This window comes from Oncorhynchus gorbuscha, unplaced genomic scaffold (genome assembly GCF_021184085.1).
Source record: "Oncorhynchus gorbuscha isolate QuinsamMale2020 ecotype Even-year unplaced genomic scaffold, OgorEven_v1.0 Un_scaffold_1383, whole genome shotgun sequence".
Classification (NCBI taxonomy): domain Eukaryota; kingdom Metazoa; phylum Chordata; class Actinopteri; order Salmoniformes; family Salmonidae; genus Oncorhynchus; species Oncorhynchus gorbuscha.
This window is the reverse complement of record NW_025746176.1, coordinates 14933-33040: the sequence shown is the minus strand read 5'-3', so window position 1 is coordinate 33040 and position 18108 is coordinate 14933. Positions and strand designations below refer to the sequence as shown.

The 18108-nt window shown below is 45.4% G+C and overlaps 1 pseudogene; it reads left to right on the top strand.

Annotated features, from left to right (window-relative positions):
- The window catches only part of LOC124022429, a 118837-nt pseudogene extending 104155 nt beyond the window's left edge, over positions 1-14682 (top strand).
- Positions 14683-18108: the final 3426 nt, after the last annotated feature.

Below are 18108 nucleotides of genomic sequence, written 5' to 3'. Positions count from 1 at the left end.
AACCTTCCCACAGAGTACAGGCTGAGTCCTAACTAACCTTCCCACAGAGTACAGGCTGAGTCCTAACTAACCTAACCTTCCCACAGAGTACAGGCTGAGTCCTAACTAACCTAACCTTCTCACAGAGTACAGGCTGAGCCAACTAAACCTTCCCACAGAGTACAGGCTGAGTCCTAACTAACTAAGCTTCCCACAGAGTACAGGCTGAGTCCTAACTAACCTTCCCACAGAGTACAGGCTGAGCCCTAACTAACCTTCCCACAGAGTACAGGCTGAGTCCTAACTAACCTAACCTTCCCACAGAGTACAGGCTGAGTCCTAACTAACCTTCCCACAGAGTACAGGCTGAGTCCTAACTAACCTTCCCACAGAGTACAGGCTGAGCCCTAACTAACCTTCCCCACAGAGTACAGGCTGAGTCCTAACTAACCTTCCCACAGAGTACAGGCTGAGTCCTAACTAACCTAACCTTCCCACAGAGTACAGGCTGAGTCCTAACTAACCTAACCTTCCCACAGAGTACAGGCTGAGTCCTAACTAACCTAACCTTCCCACAGAGTACAGGCTGAGTCCTAACTAACCTTCCCACAGAGTACAGGCTGAGTCCTAACTAACCTAACCTTCCCACAGAGTACAGGCTGAGTCCTAACTAACCTAACCTTCCCACAGAGTACAGGCTGAGTCCTAACTAACCTTCCCACAGAGTACAGGCTGAGTCTAACCTAACCTTCCCACAGAGTACAGGCTGAGTCCTAACTAACCCAAGCCTTCCCACAGAGTACAGGCTGAGCCCTAACTAACCTTCCCACAGAGTACAGGCTGAGTCCTAACTAACCTTCCCACAGAGTACAGGCTGAGCCCTAACTAACCTTCCTACAGAGTACAGGCTGAGTCCTAACTAACCTTCCCACAGAGTACAGGCTGAGTCCTAACTAACCTTCCCACAGAGTACAGGCTGAGTCCTAACTGCCCTAACCTTCCCACAGAGTACAGGCTGAGCCTAACTAACCTAACCTTCTCACAGAGTACAGGCTGAGCCCCTAACTAACCTTCCCACAGAGTACAGGCTGAGTCCTAACTAAGCTTCCCACAGAGTACAGGCTGAGTCCCTAACTAACCTTCCCACAGAGTACAGGCTGAGCCCTAACTAACCTTCCCACAGAGTACAGGCTGAGTCCTAACTAACCTAACCTTCCCACAGAGTACAGGCTGAGTCCTAACTAACCTTCCCACAGAGTACAGGCTGAGTCCTAACTAACCTTCCCACAGAGTACAGGCTGAGCCCTAACTAACCTTCCCACAGAGTACAGGCTGAGTCCAACAACCTTCCCACAGAGTACAGGCTGAGTCCTAACTAACCTAACCTTCCCACAGAGTACAGGCTGAGTCTAACTAACCTAACCTTCCCACAGAGTACAGGCTGAGCCCTAACCTAACCTTCCCACAGAGTACAGGCTGAGTCCTAACCTAACCTTCCCACAGAGTACAGGCTGAGTCCTAACTAACCTAACCTTCCCACAGAGTACAGGCTGAGTCCTAACTAACCTAACCTTCCCACAGAGTACAGGCTGAGTCCTAACTAACCTTCCCACAGAGTACAGGCTGAGTCCTAACTAACCTTCCCACAGAGTACAGGCTGAGTCCTAACTAACCTAACCTTCCACAGAGTACAGGCTGAGCCCTAACTAACCTTCCCACAGAGTACAGGCTGAGTCCTAACCTAACCTTCCCACAGAGTACAGGCTGAGTCCTAACTAACCTTCCCACAGAGTACAGGCTGAGTCCTAACTAACCTAACCTTCCCACAGAGTACAGGCTGAGTCCTAACTAACCTAACCTTCCCACAGAGTACAGGCTGAGTCCTAACTAACCTAACCTTCCCACAGAGTACAGGCTGAGTCCAACTAACCTAACCTTCCCACAAAGTACAGGCTGAGTCCTAACTAACCTTCCACAGAGTACAGGCTGAGTCCTAACTAACCCTAACCTTCCCACAGAGTACAGGCTGAGTCCTAACTAACCTAACCTTCCCACAGAGTACAGGCTGAGTCCTAACTAACCTAACCTTCCCACAGAGTACAGGCTGAGTCCTAACCTAACCTTCCCACAGAGTACAGGCTGAGTCCTAACTCAACCTTCCCACAGAGTACAGGCTGAGCCCTAACTAACCTAACCTTCCCACAGAGTACAGGCTGAGTCCTAACTAACCTAACCTTCCCACAGAGTACAGGCTGAGTCCTAACTAACCTTCCCACAGAGTACAGGCTGACTCCTAACTAACCTTCCCACAGAGTACAGGCTGAGTCCTAACTAACCTAACCTTCCCACAGAGTACAGGCTGAGTCCTAACTAACCTAACCTTCCCACAGAGTACAGGCTGAGTCCTAACTAAACCTTCCCACAGAGTACAGGCTGAGTCCTAACTAACCTTCCCACAGAGTACAGGCTGAGCCCTAACTAACCTAACCTTCCCACAGAGTACAGGCTGAGCCCTAACTAACCTTCCCACAGAGTACAGGCTGAGTCCTAACTAACCTAACCTTCCCACAGAGTACAGGCTGAGTCCTAACTAACCTAACCTTCCCACAGAGTACAGGCTGAGTCCTAACTAACCTTCCCACAGAGTACAGGCTGAGCCCTAACTAACCTTCCCACAGAGTACAGGCTGAGTCCTAACTAACCTAACCTTCCCACAGAGTACAGGCTGAGTCCTAACCAACCTAACCTTCCCACAGAGTACAGGCTGAGTCCCTAACCTAACCTTCCCACAGAGTACAGGCTGAGTCCCTAACCCAACCTTCCCACAGAGTACAGGCTGAGTCCTAACTAACCTAACCTTCCCACAGAGTACAGGCTGAGTCCTAACTAACCTAACCTTCCCACAGAGTACAGGCTGAGTCCTAACTAACCTTCCCACAGAGTACAGGCTGAGTCCTAACTAACCTTCCCACAGAGTACAGGCTGAGCCCTAACTAACCTAACCTTCCCACAGAGTACAGGCTGAGTCCTAACTAACCTTCCTTCCCACAGAGTACAGGCTGAGTCCTAACTAACCTTCCCACAGAGTACAGGCTGAGTCCTAACTAACCTAACCTTCCCACAGAGTACAGGCTGAGTCCTAACTAACCTAACCTTCCCACAGAGTACAGGCTGAGCCCTAACTAACCTTCCCACAGAGTACAGGCTGAGTCCTAACTAACCTAACCTTCCCACAGAGTACAGGCTGAGTCCTAACTAACCTTCCCACAGAGTACAGGCTGAGTCCTAACTAACCTAACCTTCCCACAGAGTACAGGCTGAGTCCTAACTAACCTAACCTTCCCACAGAGTACAGGCTGAGTCCTAACTAACCTTCCCACAGAGTACAGGCTGAGCCCTAACTAACCTTCCTACAGAGTACAGGCTGAGTCCTAACTAACCTAACCTTCCCACAGAGTACAGGCTGAGTCCTAACTAACCTAACCTTCCCACAGAGTACAGGCTGAGTCCTAACTAACCTTCCCACAGAGTACAGGCTGAGTCCTAACTAACCTTCCCACAGAGTACAGGCTGAGTCCTAACTAACCTTCCCACAGAGTACAGGCTGAGTCCTAACTAACCTTCCCACAGAGTACAGGCTGAGTCCTAACTAACCTTCCCACAGAGTACAGGCTGAGTCCTAACTAACCTAACCTTCCCACAGAGTACAGGCTGAGTCCTAACTAACCTAACCTTCTCACAGAGTACAGGCTGAGCCCTAACTAACCTTCCCACAGAGTACAGGCTGAGTCCTAACTAACCTTCCCACAGAGTACAGGCTGAGTCCTAACTAACCTTCCCACAGAGTACAGGCTGAGCCCTAACTAACCTTCCCACAGAGTACAGGCTGAGTCCTAACTAACCTAACCTTCCCACAGAGTACAGGCTGAGTCCTAACTAACCTTCCCACAGAGTACAGGCTGAGTCCTAACTAACCTTCCCACAGAGTACAGGCTGAGCCCTAACTAACCTTCCCACAGAGTACAGGCTGAGTCCTAACTAACCTTCCCACAGAGTACAGGCTGAGTCCTAACTAACCTAACCTTCCCACAGAGTACAGGCTGAGTCCTAACTAACCTAACCTTCCCACAGAGTACAGGCTGAGCCCTAACTAACCTTCCCACAGTGTACAGGCTGAGCCCTAACTAACCTTCCCACAGAGTACAGGCTGAGTCCTAACTAACCTTCCCACAGAGTACAGGCTGAGCCCTAACTAACCTTCCCACAGAGTACAGGCTGAGTCCTAACTAACCTAACCTTCCCACAGAGTACAGGCTGAGTCCTAACCTGTCTTTACCTGCCCATTGTCTCTCCACCATAAGATATAACACGACCAAACTGCATAGAAATGTAGCCTGCAACACGACCAAACTGCATAGAAATGTAGCCTGCAACACGACCAAACTGTATAGAAATGTAGCCTGCAACACGACCAAACTGTATAGAAATGTAGCCTGCAACACGATCAAACTGTATAGAAATGTAGCCTGCAACACGACCAAACTGCATAGAAATGTAGCCTGCAACACGACCAAACTGCATAGAAATGTAGCCTGCAACACGACCAAACTGTATAGAAATGTAGCCTGCAACACGACCAAACTGCATAGAAATGTAGCCTGCAACACGACCAAACTGTATAGAAATGTAGCCTGCAACACGATCAAACTGTATAGAAATGTAGCCTGCAACACGATCAAACTGTATAGAAATGTAGCCTGCAACACGACCAAACTGCATAGAAATGTAGCCTGCAACACGATCAAACTGTATAGAAATGTAGCCTGCAACACGATCAAACTGTATAGAAATGTAGCCTGTGAAATGGACTTTGAGTCCATCAATTCACATGATCACTTCTCTTATTTCGGTTTTTGTGACGAGGATGTTTTGTGCTCCGAGAAACAACCTTCAACTTATCTGACCCGGGGGAAAGAATAGCTTGTCCTCTGCTTCTGTTCATCAATTCCTCTTGCTGCTGTTCTCAGAGTCTCCAGAAGAGGGCGGCGTGGAGGCTGAGTCAGAGGAGGAGCTGAGTGCGTCTCGTAGCTCATTGGAGCGTCAGTCAGCACAGAGAGGAAACACGATGGTTCATGTCTGCTGGCACCGCAACACCTCTGTGTCCATGGTGGACTTTAGTGTGGCTGTGGAGGTACCTACCTGACCCACAGTACCGTTTAACCTCTCTGTCTTCTCTACCTACCTGACCCACAGTACTGTCTAACCTCTCTGTTTCTGTCTAACCTCTCTGTTTCTGTCTAACCTCTCTGTTTCTGTCTAACCTCTGTTTCTGTCTAACCTCTCTGTCTTCTCTACCTACCTGATCTACAGTACCGTTTAACCTCTCTGTTTCTGTTTAACCTCTCTGTCTTCTCTACCTACCTGACCCACAGTACCGTCTAACCTCTCTGTCTTCTCTACCTACCTGATCCACAGTACCGTCTAACCTCTCTGTTTCTGTCTAACCTCTCTGTTTCTGTCTAACCTCTCTGTTTCTGTCTAACCACTCTGTCTTCTCTACCTACCTGATCCACAGTACCGTCTAACCTCTCTGTCTTCTCTACCTACCTGATCCACAGTACCGTCTAACCTCTCTGTTTCTGTCTAACCTCTCTGTTTCTGTCTAACCTCTCTGTCTTCTCTACCTACCTGACCCACAGTACCGTCTAACCTCTCTGTTTCTGTCTAACCTCTCTGTTTCTGTCTAACCTCTCTGTCTTCTCTACCTACCTGATCCACAGTACCGTTTAACCTCTCTGTTTCTGTCTAACCTCTCTGTCTTCTCTACCTACCCGATCCACAGTACCGTCTAACCTCTCTATCTTCTCTACCTACCTGATCCACAGTACCGTCTAACCTCTCTGTCTCTGTCTAACCTCTCTGTTTCTGTCTAACCTCTCTGTCTTTTCTACCTACCTGATCCACAGTACTGTCTAACCTCTCTGTTTCTGTCTAACCTCTCTGTTTCTGTCTAACCTCTCTGTCTTCTCTACCTACCTGACCCACAGTACCGTCTAACCTCTCTGTCTTCTCTACCTACCTGATCCACAGTACCGTCTAACCTCTCTGTCTCTGTCTAACCTCTCTGTTTCTGTCTAACCTCTCTGTTTCTGTCTAACCTCTCTGTTTCTGTCTAACCTCTCTGTCTTCTCTACCTACCCGTTCCACAGTACTGTTTAACCTCTGTTTCTGTCTAACCTCTCTGTCTTCTCTACCTACCTGATCTACAGTACTGTCTAACCTCTCTGTTTCTGTCTAACCTCTCTGTATTCTCTACCTACCTGATCTACAGTACCGTCTAACCTCTCTGTTTCTGTCTAACCTCTGTTTCTGTCTAACCTCTCTGTCTTCTCTACCTACCTGACCCACAGTACTGTCTAACCTCTCTGTTTCTGTCTAACCTCTCTGTCTTCTCTACCTACCTGATCTACAGTACCGTTTAACCTCTCTGTTTCTGTCTAACCTCTCTGTCTTCTCTACCTACCTGACCCACAGTACTGTCTAACCTCTCTGTTTCTGTCTAACCTCTCTGTCTTCTCTACCTACCTGATCCACAGTACCGTTTAACCTCTCTGTCTTCTCTACCTACCTGATCCACAGTACCGTCTAACCTCTCTGTTTCTGTCTAACCTCTCTGTTTCTGTCTAACCTCTCTGTTTCTGTCTAACCTCTCTGTCTTCTCTACCTACCTGATCCACAGTACTGTCTAACCTCTCTGTTTCTGTCTAACCTCTCTGTTTCTGTCTAACCTCTCTGTCTTCTCTACCTACCTGATCCACAGTACTGTCTAACCTCTCTGTTTCTGTCTAACCTCTCTGTTTCTGTCTTCTCTACCTACCTGATCCACAGTACCGTCTAAACTCTCTGTTTCTGTCTAACCTCTCTGTTTCTGTCTAACCTCTCTGTCTTCTCTACCTACCTGATCCACAGTACCGTCTAACCTCTCTGTTTCTGTCTAACCTCTCTGTCTCTGTCTAACCTCTCTGTCTCTGTCTAACCTCTCTGTTTCTGTCTAACCTCTCTGTTTCTGTCTAACCTCTCTGTTTCTGTCTAACCTCTGTTTCTGTCTAACCTCTCTAACCTCTCTGTCTTCTCTACCTACCTGATCCACAGTACTGTTTAACCTCTCTGTTTCTGTCTAACCTCTCTGTCTTCTCTACCTACCTGATCCACAGTACCGTCTAACCTCTCTGTTTCTGTCTAACCTCTCTGTCTTCTCTACCTACCTGATCCACAGTACTGTCTAACCTCTGTCTCTGTCTAACCTCTCTGTTTCTGTCTTCTCTACCCACCTGATCCACAGTACCGTCTAATCTCTCTGTCTTCTCTACCTACCTGATAACGGGATATAACCTGGTACAGAGAGCTGGGATATAACCTGGTACAGAGAGGTGGGATATAACCTGATATAACCTGGTACAGAGAGGTGGGATATAACCTGATACAGAGAGGTGGGATATAACCTGATATAACCTGGTACAGAGAGGTGGGATATAACCTGATACAGAGAGGTGGGATATAACCTGATATAACCTGATACAGAGAGGTGGGATATAACCTGATACAGAGAGGTGGGATATAACCTGATATAACCTGGTACAGAGAGGTGGGATATAACCTGATATAACCTGATACAGAGAGGTGGGATATAATCTGATATAACCTGATACAGAGAGGTGGGATATAACCTGATATAACCTGATACAGAGAGGTGGGATATAACCTGATACAGAGAGGTGGGATATAACCTGGTACAGAGAGGTGGGATATAACCTGATATAACCTGATACAGAGAGGTGGGATATAACCTGATATAACCTGATACAGAGAGGTGGGATATAACCTGATACAGAGAGGTGGGATATAACCTGATACAGAGAGGTGGGATATAACCTGATACAGAGAGGTGGGATATAACCTGGTACAGAGAGGTGGGATATAACCTGATATAACCTGATAGAGAGGTGGGATATAACCTGATATAACCTGATACAGAGAGGTGGGATATAACCTGATACAGAGAGGTGGGATATAACCTGGTACAGAGAGATGGGATATAACCTGATACAGAGAGGTGGGATATAACCTGATATAACCTGATACAGAGAGGTGGGATATAACCTGATACAGAGAGGTGGGATATAACCTGATATAACCTGGTACAGAGAGGTGGGATATAACCTGATATAACCTGATACAGAGAGGTGAGATATAACCTGATACAGAGAGGTGGGATATAACCTGATATAACCTGATACAGAGAGGTGGGATATAACCTGATATAACCTGATACAGAGAGGTGGGATATAACCTGATATAACCTGATACAGAGAGGTGGGATATAACCTGATACAGAGAGGTGGGATATAACCTGATACAGAGAGATGCGGTATAACCTGATATAACCTGATACAGAGAGGTGGGATATAACCTGATATAACCTGGTACAGAGAGGTGGGATATAACCTGATACAGAGAGGTGGGATATAACCTGATACAGAGAGGTGGGATATAACCTGATATAACCTGATACAGAGAGGTGGGATATAACCTGATATAACCTGGTACAGAGAGGTGGGATATAACCTGATACAGAGAGGTGGGATATAACCTGATACAGAGAGGTGGGATATAACCTGATATAACCTGATACAGAGAGGTGGGATATAACCTGATACAGAGAGGTGGGATATAACCTGATATAACCTGGTACAGAGAGGTGGGATATAACCTGATACAGAGAGGTGGGATATAACCTGGTACAGAGAGGTGGGATATAACCTGATATAACCTGATAGAGAGGTGGGATATAACCTGGTACAGAGAGGTGGGATATAACCTGGTACAGAGAGGTGGGATATAACCTGGTACAGAGGTGGGATATAACCTGATATAACCTGATAGAGAGGTGGGATATAACCTGATACAGAGAGGTGGGATATAACCTGATATAACCTGATAGAGAGGTGGGATATAACCTGATATAACCTGGTACAGAGAGGTGGGATATAACCTGATATAACCTGATAGAGAGGTGGGATATAACCTGGTACAGAGAGGTGGGATATAACCTGATATAACCTGGTACAGAGAGGTGGGATATAACCTGATACAGAGAGGTGGGATATAACCTGATATAACCTGGTACAGAGAGGTGGGATATAACCTGATAGAGAGCTGGGATATAACCTGGTACAGAGAGGTGGGATATAATCTGATATAACCTGATACAGAGAGGTGGGATATAACCTGATATAACCTGGTACAGAGAGGTGGGATATAACCTGATACAGAGAGGTGGGATATAACCTGGTACAGAGAGGTGGGATATAACCTGGTACAGAGAGGTGGGATATAACCTGATACAGAGAGGTGGGATATAACCTGATATAACCTGATAGAGAGGTGGGATATAATCTGATATAACCTGATACAGAGAGGTGGGATATAACCTGATATAACCTGATAGAGAGGTGGGATATAACCTGGTACAGAGAGGTGGGATATAACCTGGTACAGAGAGGTGGGATATAACCTGATATAACCTGATAGAGAGGTGGGATATAACCTGGTACAGAGAGGTGGGATATAACCTGGTACAGAGAGGTGGGATATAACCTGGTACAGAGAGGTGGGATATAACCTGATACAGAGAGGTGGGATATAACCTGATATAACCTGATAGAGAGGTGGGATATAACCTGATACAGAGAGGTGGGATATAACCTGATATAACCTGGTACAAAGAGGGGGGAATAACCTGATATAACCTGGTACAGAGAGGTGGGATATAACCTGATATAACCTGGTACAGAGAGGTGGGATATAACCTGATATAACCTGGTACAGAGAGGTGGGATATAACCTGATACAGAGAGGTGGGATATAACCTGATATAACCTGGTACAGAGAGGTGGGATATAACCTGATAGAGAGGTGGGATATAACCTGGTACAGAGAGGTGGGATATAACCTGATATAAACTGGTACAGAGAGGTGGGGTATAACCTGATATAACCTGGTACAGAGAGGTGGGATATAACCTGATATAACCTGGTACAGAGAGGGGGGAATAACCTGATATAACCTGGTACAGAGAGGTGGGATATAACCTGGTACAGAGAGGTGGGATATAACCTGATACAGAGAGGTGGGGTATAACCTGATATAACCTGATACAGAGAGGTGGGATATAACCTGATACAGAGAGGTGGGATATAACCTGGTACAGAGAGGTGGGATATAACCTGATATAACCTGATAGAGAGGTGGGATATAACCTGATACAGAGAGGTGGGATATAACCTGGTACAGAGAGGTGGGATATAACCTGATATAACCTGATAGAGAGGTGGGATATAACCTGGTACAGAGAGGTGGGATATAACCTGGTACAGAGGTGGGATATAACCTGATATAACCTGATAGAGTGGTGGGATATAACCTGATACAGAGAGGTGGGATATAACCTGATATAACCTGATAGAGAGGTGGGATATAACCTGGTACAGAGAGGTGGGATATAACCTGGTACAGAGAGGTGGGATATAACCTGATATAACCTGGTACAGAGAGGTGGGATATAACCTGGTACAGAGAGGTGGGATATAACCTGATAGAGAGGTGGGATATAACCTGGTACAGAGAGGTGGGATATAACCTGATATAACCTGGTACAAAGAGGGGGGAATAACCTGATATAACCTGGTACAGAGAGGTGGGATATAACCTGATATAACCTGGTACAGAGAGGTGGGATATAACCTGATAGAGAGGTGGGATATAACCTGATACAGAGAGGTGGGATATAACCTGATATAACCTGGTACAAAGAGGGGGGAATAACCTGATATAACCTGGTACAGAGAGGTGGGATATAACCTGATATAACCTGGTACAGAGAGGTGGGATATAACCTGATATAACCTGGTACAGAGAGGTGGGATATAACCTGATACAGAGAGGTGGGATATAACCTGATATAACCTGGTACAGAGAGGTGGGATATAACCTGATATAACCTGATAGAGAGGTGGGATATAACCTGGTACAGAGAGGTGGGATATAACCTGATATAAACTGGTACAGAGAGGTGGGGTATAACCTGATATAACCTGGTACAGAGAGGTGGGATATAACCTGATATAACCTGGTACAGAGAGGGGGGAATAACCTGATATAACCTGGTACAGAGAGGTGGGATATAACCTGGTACAGAGAGGTGGGATATAACCTGATATAACCTGGTACAGAGAGGTGGGATATAACCTGATATAACCGGGTACAGAGAGGTGGGATATAACCTGGTACAGAGAGGTGGGATATAACCTGATACAGAGAGGTGGGATATAACCTGATACAGAGAGGTGGGATATAACCTGATATAACCTGGTACAGAGAGGTGGGATATAACCTGACACAACAACATTGTAACTTCAAGACCATACAACAATGTTAATCTCTTTTGCTATTGGTTACTCCTGTGTTAATGTCTCTTCCTATTGGTCCTTTCTCCCCTATCAGAACCAGTTATCAGGTAACCTGCTGAGGAAGTTTAAGAACAGTAATGGATGGCAGAAACTCTGGGTGGTCTTCACCAACTTCAGTCTGTTCTTCTACAAGTCACATCAGGTAAGGACTCTAACCTAACTCTAAACATACATCTAACCTAAAACTAACTAGTATTTATTATGGGATGCAGTAGTCGAAAGGTCCTCTATAGGATGACTACCCTCTGGGTAGTATATTATATAGTATTTATTATGGGATGCAGTAGTCTCAAGGTCTTCTATAGGATGACTACCCTCTGGGTAGTATATTATATAGTATTTATTATGGGATGCAGTAGTCTAAAGGTCTTCTATAGGATGACTACCCTCTGGGTAGTATATTATATAGTATTTATTATGGGATGCAGTAGTCGAAAGGTCTTCTATAGGATGACTACCCTCTGGGTAGTATATTATATAGTATTTATTATGGGATGCAGTAGTCTCAAGGTCTTCTATAGGATGACTACCCTCTGGGTAGTATATTATATAGTATTTATTATGGGATGCAGTAGTCTCAAGGTCTTCTATAGGATGACTACCCTCTGGGTTGTGTATTATATAGTATTTATTATGGGATGCAGTAGTCTAAAGGTCATCTCTGTTCCCTATAGGATGACTACCCTCTGGCCAGCCTCCCGTTGCTAGGCTACTCGTTGACGGTTCCCGCGGAGACAGAGAACATCCAGAAGGACTACGTTTTCAAGCTCCACTTTAAGTCTCATGTGTACTACTTCAGATCAGAGAGCCAGTACACCTTCCAGAGGTCAGTTCCCTTGGCAACCTGTTGTGTGGTGTTGTCTTGTTGTCTTCAGTAGTGTGGTGTTGTCTTCAGTAGTGTGGTGTTGTCTTCAGTAGTGTGGTGTTGTCTTCAGTAGTGTGGTGTTGTCTTCAGTAGTGTGGTGTTGTCTTCAGTAGTGTGGTGTTGTCTTCAGTAGTGTGGTGTTGTCTTCAGTAGTGTGGTGTTGTCTTCAGTAGTGTGGTGGTGTTGTCTTCAGTAGTGTGGTGTTGTCTTCAGTAGTGTGGTGTTGTCTTCAGTAGTGTGGTGTTGTCTTGTCTTCAGTAGTGTGGTGTTGTCTTGTTGTCTTCAGTAGTGTAGTGTTGTCTTGTTGTCTTCAGTAGTGTGGTGTTGTCTTGTCTTCAGTAGTGTGGTGTTGTCTTGTTGTCTTCAGTAGTGTAGTGTTGTCTTGTTGTCTTCAGTAGTGTGGTGTTGTCTTCAGTAGTGTTGTCTTCAGTAGTGTAGTGTTGTCTTGTTGTCTTCAGTAGTGTGGTGTTATTGTCTTCAGTAGTGTGGTGTTATTGTCTTCAGTAGTGTGGTGTTATTGTCTTCAGTAGTGTGGTGTTGTCTTCAGTAGTGTGGTGTTGTCTTCAGTAGTGTTGTCTTCAGTAGTGTAGTGTTGTCTTGTTGTCTTCAGTAGTGTGGTGTTATTGTCTTCAGTAGTGTGGTGTTATTGTCTTCAGTAGTGTGGTGTTGTTGTCTTCAGTAGTGTGGTGTTGTTGTCTTCAGTAGTGTGGTGTTGTCTTCAGTAGTGTGGTGTTGTCTTGTTGTCTTCAGTAGTGTAGTGTTGTCTTCAGTAGTGTGGTGTTGTCTTGTTGTCTTCAATAGTGTGGTGTTGTCTTCAGTAGTGTTGTCTTGTCTTCAGTGGTGTTGTCTTGTCTTCAGTAGTGTTGTCTTCAGTAGTGTTGTCTTGTTGTCTTCAGTAGTGTTGTCTTCAGTAGTGTTGACTTCAGTAGTATGGTGTTGTCTTCAGTAGTGTGGTGTTGTCTTCAGTAGTGTGGTGTTGTCTTCAGTAGTGTTGTCTTCAGTAGTGTAGTGTTGTCTTTTTGTCTTCAGTAGTGTGGTGTTGTCTTCAGTAGTGTGGTGTTGTCTTCAGTAGTGTGGTGGTGTCTTCAGTAGTGTGGTGGTGTCTTCAGTAGTGTGGTGTTGTCTTCAGTAGTGTGGTGTTGTCTTCAGTAGTGTGGTGTTGTCTTCAGTAGTGTGGTGTTGTCTTCAGTAGTGTTGTCTTCAGTAGTGTAGTGTTGTCTTGTTGTCTTCAGTAGTGTGGTGGTGTCTTCAGTAGTGTGGTGTTGTCTTCAGTAGTGTGGTGTTGTCTTCAGTAGTGTGGTGTTGTCTTGTGGTGTTGTCTTGTTGTCTTTAGTAGTGCGGTGTTGTCTTGTGGTGTTGTCTTCAGTAGTGTGGTGTTGTCTTGTCTTCAGTAGTGTGGTGTTGTCTTGTTGTCTTCAGTAGTGTGGTGTTGTCTTGTTGTCTTCAGTAGTGTGGTGTTGTTGTCTTCAGTAGTGTGGTGTTGTCTTCAGTAGTGTGGTGTTGTCTTGTTGTCTTCAGTAGTGTGGTGTTGTTGTCTTCAGTAGTGTGGTGTTGTCTTCAGTAGTGTGGTGTTGTCTTGTTGTCTTCAGTAGCGTGGTGTTGTCTTCAGTAGTGTGGTGTTGTCTTCAGTAGTGTGGTGTTGTCTTGTTGTCTTCAGTAGTGTGGTGTTGTCTTGTTGTCTTCAGTAGTGTGGTGTTGTCTTCAGTAGTGTGGTGTTGTCTTGTCTTCAGTAGTGTGGTGTTGTCTTGTTGTCTTCAGTAGTGTGGTGTTGTCTTCAGTAGTGTGGTGTTGTCTTCAGTAGTGTGGTGTTGTCTTCAGTAGTGTGGTGTTGTCTTGTTGTCTTCAGTGGTGTTGTCTTGTTGTCTTCAGTAGTGTGGTGTTGTCTTCAGTAGTGTGGTGTTGTCTTCAGTAGTATGGTGTTGTCTTCAGTAGTGTGGTGTTGTCTTTTTGTCTTCAAAACTTGTCTGTCTGTCTGTCTGTCTCTAACCTGTCTGTCTCTAACCTGTCTGTCTGTCTCCGGGTGGATGGAGGTGATCCGTAGTGCTACCTGTCTGTCTCTAACCTGTCTGTCTGTCTGTCTCCAGGTGGATGGAGGTGATCCGTAGTGCTACCTGTCTGTCTCTAACCTGTCTGTCTCTAACCTGTCTGTCTGTCTCCAGGTGGATGGAGGTGATCCGTAGTGCTACCTGTCTGTCTCTAACCTGTCTGTCTCTAACCTGTCTGTCTGTCTCCAGGTGGATGGAGGTGATCCGTAGTGCTATCTGTTAAGCTAGTCGACCCCTCCTGAGCCAGAGGAAGGATCCTTACTGACCACGGAGCCAGTGAGGACTAGGAGGACACTGACCAACCCTCTTCTAGACGGCTCCTTCCTGTCCTGTAGGCCTCTTCTAGACGGCTCCTTCCTGTCCTGTAGGCCTCTTCTAGACGGCTCCTTCCTGTCCTGTAGGCCTCTTCTAGACGGCTCCTTCCTGTCCTTTAGACCTTTCTAGACGGCTCCTTCCTGTCCTTTAGGCCTCTTCTAGACGGCTCCTTCCTGTCCTGTAGGCCTCTTCTAGACGGCTCCTTCCTGTCCTTTAGGCCTCTTCTAGACGGCTCCTTCCTGTCCTTTAGGCCTCTTCTAGACGGCTCCTTCCTGTCCTGTAGGCCTCTTCTAGACGGCTCCATCCTGTCCTTTAGGCCTCTTCTAGACGGCTCCATCCTGTCTTTTAGGCCTCTTCTAGATGGCTCCATCCTGTCTTTTAGGCCTCTTCTAGAAGGCTCCATCCTGTCCTTTAGGCCTCTTCTAGACGGCTCCTTCCTGTCCTTTAGGCCTCTTCTAGACGGCTCCTTCCTGTCCTTTAGGCCTCGTCTAGACGGCTCCTTCCTGTCCTTTAGGCCTCTTCTTTCACCCTGCCCTCTCTTCACCTCTGGAGTACCGGCTCACTTTACTCCAGGTTACTTTACTAACCACCTGTCTGTATTGTCACGGCGTGGCCCTTTTGGGTGTATATCCTCCTCCTCTCTCTCCCACCACAGGTGTTATTACCTCGGTCATACATTCCTGTCTGAAAACTCTCCTCACTGCCATGCAGTATTGAGGGAGAGAGAACAAAGTGCTTCTCTTGCCAAAACTCCTAATATCCAAAATTGGAGTATTTTAAACAATATTTATATTTTTGAGAATGTGGGAATAGTCTGTGGGTACCTAAAGAACAATCATGTCGCGTGTGGTTCATTTGGTGTGCTCATGAAAGACAGGAGCCCCACATGACTGTATCTCTGTGTTTGGTTCATTTGGTGAGCTCATGAAAGACAGGAGCCCCACATGACTGTATCTCTGTGTTTGGTTCATTTGGTGAGCTCATGAAAGACAGGAGACCCACATGACTGTATCTCTGTTTGTGTTTTCACTTCTCAGATGTACATCTAAATGTTGGATAAAATTAATGAGTAATTATGAAACTATTTGTGAAAAGATGTAATGTGACGTTAGCCTTCTAAATGAGAGTATTGATTTTCATGTAAAAAGTTGAACTAGTCAGTGGCCACGCCCCCATGAGGCCAGACATCATGAAATCGCCCCTTCTTCCGTAGAGTATAAACCACTTCCTATAAAATGGACATTGTCAGAGAACGTCGGGACGGAGTCCCCACGTTGAAATGGCTACAACTCTAAAACCTTACATCAGACAACAGGAAGGGGTAGCTACATTAAGAACTACAACTCTATAGGTCCTTACATCAGACAACAGGAAGGGGTAGCTACATTAAGAACTACAACTCTAAAACCTTTACATCAGACAACAGGAAGAGGTAGCTACATTAAGAACTACAACTCTATAGGTCCTTACATCAGACAACAGGAAGGGGTAGCTACATTAAGAACTACAACTCTAAAACCTTTACATCAGACAACAGGAAGAGGTAGCTACATTAAGAACTACAACTCTATAGGTCCTTACATCAGACAACAGGAAGGGGTAGCTACATTAAGAACTACAACTCTATAGGTCCTTACATCAGACAACAGGAAGAGGTAGCTACATTAAGAACTACAACTCTATAAGCCCTTACATCAGACAACAGGAAGGGGTAGCTACATTAAGAACTACAACTCTATAGGTCCTTACATCAGACAACAGGAAGGGGTAGCTACATTAAGAACTACAACTCTAAAACCTTACATCAGACAACAGGAAGGGGTAGCTACATTAAGAACTACAACTCTATAGGTCCTTACATCAGACAACAGGAAGAGGTAGCTACATTAAGAACTACAACTCTATAAGCCCTTACATCAGACAACAGGAAGGGGTAGCTACATTAAGAACTACAACTCTATAGGTCCTTACATCAGACAACAGGAAGGGGTAGCTACATTAAGAACTACAACTCTAAAACCTTACATCAGACAACAGGAAGGGGTAGCTACATTAAGAACTACAACTCTATAGGTCCTTACATCAGACAACAGGAAGGGGTAGCTACTTTAAGAACTACAACTCTAAAACCTTACATCAGACAACAGGAAGGGGTAGCTACATTAAGAACTACAACTCTATAGGTCCTTACATCAGACAACAGGAAGAGGTAGCTACATTAAGAACTACAACTCTATAAGCCCTTACATCAGACAACAGGAAGGGGTAGCTACATTAAGAACTACAACTCTATAGGTCCTTACATCAGACAACAGGAAGGGGTAGCTACATTAAGAACTACAACTCTATAAGCCCTTACATCAGACAACAGGAAGGGGTAGCTACATTAAGAACTACAACTCTATAAGCCCTTACATCAGACAACAGGAAGGGGTAGCTACTTTAAGAACTACAACTCTATAGGTCCTTACATCAGACAACAGGAAGGGTAGCTACATTAAGAACTACAACTCTATAAGCCCTTACATCAGACAACAGGAAGGGGTAGCTACATTAAGAACTACAACTCTATAGGTCCTTACATCAGACAACAGGAAGGGGTAGCTACATTAAGAACTACAACTCTATAAGCCCTTACATCAGACAACAGGAAGGGGTAGCTACATTAAGAACTACAACTCTATAGGTCCTTACATCAGACAACAGGAAGGGGTAGCTACATTAAGAACTACAACTCTATAAGCCCTTACATCAGACAACAGGAAGGGGTAGCTACATTAAGAACTACAACTCTATAAGCCCTTACATCAGACAACAGGAAGGGGTAGCTACATTAAGAACTACAACTCTATAGGCCGAGGAGACAGCGTGTAGCGTTGGCTACACGGCTAGAAATGATTCAACTCTGATAAAGCATTTCCACAGAAGGAACACCTGTTAGACAAGGTCTCTTCAGTCTGCAGCTGGAAATGTGCGTAACCGAGGACGAAGAATACCGCAGACAACATCTATTCTCTGTGACAACAGGAAGGGGTAGCTACATTAAGAACTACAACTCTATAGGTCCTTACATCAGACAACAGGAAGGGGTAGCTACATTAAGAACTACAACTCTATAGGTCCTTACATCAGACAACAGGAAGGGGTAGCTACATTAAGAACTACAACTCTATAGGTCCTTACATCAGACAACAGGAAGGGGTAGCTACATTAAGAACTACAACTCTATAGGTCCTTACATCAGACAACAGGAAGGGGTAGCTACATTAAGAACTACAACTCTATAGGCCCTTACATCAGACAACAGGAAGGGGTAGCTACATTAAGAACTACAACTCTATAGGCCCTTACATCAGACAACAGGAAGGGGTAGCTA